This window comes from Setaria italica, chromosome VIII (assembly GCF_000263155.2).
Source record: "Setaria italica strain Yugu1 chromosome VIII, Setaria_italica_v2.0, whole genome shotgun sequence".
Taxonomy (NCBI): domain Eukaryota; kingdom Viridiplantae; phylum Streptophyta; class Magnoliopsida; order Poales; family Poaceae; genus Setaria; species Setaria italica.
This window is the reverse complement of record NC_028457.1, coordinates 39668611-39674610: the sequence shown is the minus strand read 5'-3', so window position 1 is coordinate 39674610 and position 6000 is coordinate 39668611.

Here is a 6000-nt window from a genome sequence, read left to right as displayed (position 1 = left end):
GGCGGGCGGCGGCGGCGGCGGCGGCGGCGCGCTGGCTTGGGATGGTGGCGAATGTGATGCGCGTGAGACCGTGACGCGCCGGCCGGGTCGCGATGCGTTGGACACCTCGAGTTGTGCCGCGTCGCGTTGATGTGACGCTATATATGGGGTTTCTTGATGCCAAAATTCATCGCAAGACTCCGCGTCGATGGTTGAGTTCGTCATCGATAAGCTCGAGTCATGACGTGTACCTTCCGCACTAAAGGCCCATAGGCTATAGGGCAACAAAAATCTTTTCTATTTGGCTTTTTTTTTTCCATTGAGTGTTTGAAATTAATAACTTATCATTTTTATCAACTGTCATAGGTCAGTGGTGAACATTTTTATCGACCGCCGCCACCGCGGCCGCGGCCCAACGCCTCCGCCACGGCTGCCCCCTCCACCACCGCGGCCACTTCCGGGAACACCACCACTGCCATGGCCACGAGACCGGGCAGTCGGCCACCACGGCCGCCACCACTTGGGGCACCGATGCCGCCGTTTCCTTGGCCACCTCCGGGGAAAACGACCACCACGGCCATGGCCGCGGCCAGGGAGTTGGCCACCACGTCCGCCGCCACCAGTAATTGTGATCTCGCTGCCGCGCCGCCTGATGCCGCCACTGCTGCGGATATCTGCTTGCTGGCCGCAGCAGCACCGCGTCGTTCCATCTGTGAAATTGCAGTAAGATTGCTCCGGAGCCGGAGTCCAGTCACGGCACTTGTCGATGCAGTTTTCGTCTTTGAAACAGAGCAAGCTCTCCTCAGCTGCACATTGTAATAATCCATGTTAGTACCACCCACATATTGAACAATGATGCATATACATGTTCTAAAAAAATTGTTCCAAAATATTTTAATTGAATTTGCATGTTCGATTACCACCGTGTGCCCATTTTTCGCAGGTAATTAAATAAGGATTACAAAATGAAAGTTGAATGCATACCCGCATCAGAGGTGAAGAACAATGTAGACATGGCCATAGCAGCCATGTGTACAAGAGCCATAGGGTACAAAACCCTCCTACTGACAAGTACCATTGCTGCGGCCGGGGGCTAGATATGATGTTCCCTTTCTGCTTTGTTGTGTTACTCTGATGCCGCGGCTGTGCTGTTTATGTAGCAACCAGATCAAGTCCTGGAGGATGCAGTAGGCGGCTGTGCTGTTTAATGCTTTGGTATCTCAACGCTAAACTTTCATATCCCTTTTTGGATTCAGATATGTTAATGCAGATCCTTAATTCTTCGGAAGCATGGTTCTTAAATTCTTGTGTATCCAAAATAATCTAGAGAAGATTTCTTCAATGCCATTAAAACTTTAATAAGGATCCCTTATATGTCATCAAAATTATAGTAATCCCTTCAGTGCCACTGTTTTAATTCTTCCATCCCCTCTACGCCCCTCACGTTGATTCCGTCAGTTAACTCACAGCTAGAGGCTTAGAGCTGAGGATGATGTCTGGGCATAGAAGAAGAGACGCCGCCCGTAGTCTCCTCTATGTCTGTTTCTTCATCACACAGACCGCCGCACCAGAACTCGCCATGGCTGCACCACACCGGCCCCGACCTCTCCCCGCGCCACACCTCAAGCTCGCCGTGGCTGGCCCAGGCCTCGCCTCCCGACTTCCCCGCACTGCCCCTCAACCTCACCGTGGTAGCACACGCCCAAAGCTCATACGCGGCTTACATTACACCCAGGGGCGGATCTAGGGCCCGGGCTGCCCGGGCTGTAGCCCGGGGCGAGCCCATGTAGTCCCTTTAACATATGTGGTATTTAGCCTCATAAAAGGAGGTTTATGAGGTAAGATTAGACTGTTTTGGTGCTGATTCAGCAACTTAGCCCGAGGTGCAGCTCCGTTTTGGATCCGCCCCTGATTACACCCCGTGCCCCGCCAGCCGCACCAGGACGCCCCCCGCCCCCCAATTCTGAGCGTTCGAGAGAGAAAGGAGAAGACTAGAAGAGGATAGAGTGGAGAGAAATGTAAGAATTTATTCTGGGTCCATGGAGGAAAAGTTCCAAATAAAACGTGTTGGTGACTGTGTGGAGATCCTGGTTTGGGACCGCTCCAAATGACACAATGCAAGTTTATTATTGGGTTTGCAATTTTGCATTAAGCATGACACCAATAATGCATGCATATGCACTTTGTTCATTACCAAATCATTACATGCAGGAGCTACTACTACTCATGGTTGCTACTATTCAGTATTCACCGCCAAGGGTGTACCACCATCACCGCAGCAGCAGTACATCCCCTGACCATCAGATCGGCAAAACTGTACGTTTGGGAGAGCACACTTAATCTTGCACCCCGCGGTCTCGCAGTATGGATCAGGCCTACAGAACCCTGTTTGAACTGCATGCACAAAGAAGCGATAATCCCAATGTGAATATAGTGAAATGGACATGGAATTAACATCCCAGAAGAACAGAGTATGTATTGCTCGAAGAGGCATAAGTCAATGAGCATGCATTACTTGCAGTTGCAGCATGACAAGCAGATGAGAAGACCATGGCCATGACGATGACAAGAGCCATGAACATCGGGACACCGGTGCCCTTCTTGACAGGTGCCATGGTGACCAAGCGATACGAAGCCTTTGTTCTGGTGTTTTGGATTTGGATGCATTTGCTCCTCCTGTGGCCCAGGTTGCATCGGTTATATAGAAATAGAGGTACAATACAAGGCAGGCACGAAATCAATCAAGATCCCTGATTTAATTCTATATCTTATCCCTCCGCGTCAAAAATGCATTGATACCATACTAAAGCCATACCATGTTTGGATGTGATTTACTGGTTACTACTTTTGAGAGACTCAGTTTTGACTGCAAATAAGATAAGATTTCGCATTAAAATTACATTTGAAACGATCCTTCCATCAGACAGACCAGTCATTCATCTTTATGAATGCGTACCAGGAAAAACTAAAGGCCTGTTTGGTTTGAGTTGCTTATTATAAGCAACTTAAAGTTGCTTAAAGTTACTTATTTGAAGTTGCTTATTTTTAGTCTAAGCTGTTTGGATACCCTTGCTTATGAGCATTGAATGAGATGTACATTGTCATATTTGCCCCTTGTGTTGCTACCCCTCCAATTTGCCTCCCCACCCTTCTTCTTCCTGCACACACCCGATCCCGGCGTTCCAGGTTCCCATGCGCGGCGACCCAGGGGTCGGCGGCGCCAGAGAGCGCCCAACGGAGCGCGGGGTGGCAAGCGGCGCGGAGGCGGGCGGCGGGCGGGCGGGCCGCGGCCGAGAGCGGCGGCGGGCGGGTGCGGAGGCGGGCGGCGCAGAGGCAGTGGCGGGCGGGAGCGGCGGCGGCAGGCGCAGAGGCAGCCGGCGGGCGGGAGCGGCGGCGGCAGGCGCAGAGGCAGCCGGCGGGCGGGAGCGGCGCCATGCCCGAGTGGTAACGGGAGAGGGGAGAGAGAGAGAGGGGTATGGTGCATTGAATGAGGGCAGGAGGTGTAAAGTGCACCTTTTAGTCCCCATAAGCAACCATAAGCAACCCAAGAGTTGCTTATTTGCTTATGCATAAGCAACCCCATAAGCAACTTCATAAGCAAGAGTGATTGGTTTCATAAGCAACTTATTTACTTATTTTAAGTTGCTTATGCATAAGCAAGTGAAACCAAACAGGCCCTTAGTTTACACTCGGCAGTAATATGTCCGGAATTCAGAGCAACCACATGCCAACGAATAAGAACGAACAAGGGGAAAAAAAAAGTTGGTAGAAACATTGCAGATACCATCACATCATCACACATGCTTCCATGGACTAACTAAATCACTATATAATAATCCTCTCCGTTATTGTTTTGCTCATCAATGGAAAGATCGAGATAAGAAGCTATCTAGCACGATACAAATCGATGCCTTGAAATGAGACCAGACATCAGACCATTTTCTCCTGCTCATGGCGATGGCAGCGGCGGCAGAGTGACGTGGTTCATGCATCCGGCACTCTGCAGCAGCAGATGGGGTAGACCTTCCCGGGAGTGCAGTAGGCCCTTGTTTACTTAGCGAATTTAGGAGGTGCCAAATTACTGTAGCAACACTGTAGCGTTTTGTTTGTATTTGTGAATTATTGTCCAAATATTGACTAATTAGGCTCAAAAGATTCGTCTCGCAAAGTACAATAAAACTGTGCAATTAGTTTTTGATTTCGTCTACATTTAGTACTCCATGCATGTACCGCAAGTTTGATGTGATGGGGAATCTTCTTTTTGCATAGTGCTAAAGTTGGAAGTTTTGTAGGAAGTGAACAAGGGCGGTCTGGAAGCTCTTGTAATTGTACTTCTGGCAGTACTCGAAGCACGTCGTCTCATCGCACGGCACGATGGCGTGTCAGTGGTCTGACGGCACACCCAAATGAACATACACATCATTGTCATCAGAGCATCAAGTACCTGCGGCACGACAAGATGAGAAGAAGAAGGCCATGACCATGGCCATCACCATGAGAACCGCTAGCGACGACAGAGCACTACGCTTCTTGACAATCGCCATGGAGATCTTAGTTCATGCATGGCTAATCCATTGGCCCGGGTTATATAATGGTGCAAGGGAGGCATAAATCCGGTAACCACAGATCGTGATTTGAATCGATACACCCGTGACAATCTTCGTGTGCAAATTGGATGTCACGTACTATTTGATGCCACTTTTTCAAGAGTGAGTTTCGGCTGCTACTTTTAATGGAATTTGATCAAATTTGAAACTATTTGGCTTCTCATGAAACTATTTGGCTTCTCATGAAGCGCGAGAGTTTTGCATTCTTTTTTGGACGGAGTACGCATACACGTTGCTTGATGATTACAACAAGTGTATTATCAAAGACAACGAACGTCATCACATATTCACATCACCAACACGCCACCCTGCGTCAGCTGAGGAGCGTCCTCCTTCTCCTTCCTTCCTCCTCCCTCCCGCTGCCCCCTCCGGTGGCGTCCTCCTTCTCCCTCCTCCCTCCCCACCTTCTCCCGCCGCCCCCTCTGTTATCCCGGCGCCGCCCCGGCCCCCTCCCATCACCGGCACCGCCCCGGCCCCGGCCTCTTCCCGGATCCAGCCCCCTCCCCTCCATCTCTGCCGCCCCACCCCGACCCTCCCCGGATTCGGCCGCCACCGTGCCCCTCCTCCCGGATTCGGCCTCCACCGCGTCCCCCATCCCTAGATCTGGACGGGCCACCGGTGGCAGGAAGTGGAGCAGGACGTTGCTGGGTGGCGGCTTCCATGGTGGGCCAGCCGGTGGTGCCTCCCAGATCCGCTGCCTCCGAGGTCGAGCTGGGCGACGGAGAACCGACCGAGCTCCTGCCGGTGGCGTTGCTGGTGGTGGTGGTGCGGTCAAGGCCGGGAGCGGCAGCGGTCTTCAAGTGGCCGGCAGCACGGTCGAGGCCGGCTTGGGGCTGTGGGGCTGTCGTGGTGGTGGTGGTGGTGGCCGGTGTGGGGCTGTGGTGCTGTGGTGGTGGTGGTGCCGGCCGGCGGCTGGTGGTGGCCGGCGACGTGCTTTTTTTTATTTTTTTCAGAAAAATGTTGCTGAGTGTTTTTTGGGCACTCGTCAAACATTTTGCCGAGTGCCTGACAAAAAACAATCGGCAAAGTTTTGTTTGCCGAGAGAATTTTTGCCGTGTGCGGTGTGTCGAGTATTACACTCGGCAAAGACTTTGCCGAGTGTTTTTGGGATTTCGCCGAGTGCCTAGGGTAAGTGTGTGTATACTGTCTATTTTTTTCTTTTTTCTTACCTGATTAATGAAAGTTAGCTCTAATATATATGAACATTTACGTACATAGTTACCACTAGATCATCATTATAATTGATTCTGAAGGAAGCCACATCATTGTCTTTGATTCGTTGAGGAAAGATCTGGCAGCGTACCAAGACATGCAAGACATGCCAGACTTGTAATAATTTTGGACCTTTATCTCTATGCAAAAGTTTATGTCCTAAGTTTTTACCTAACACTATATCTTTCATTATTTTAATCTG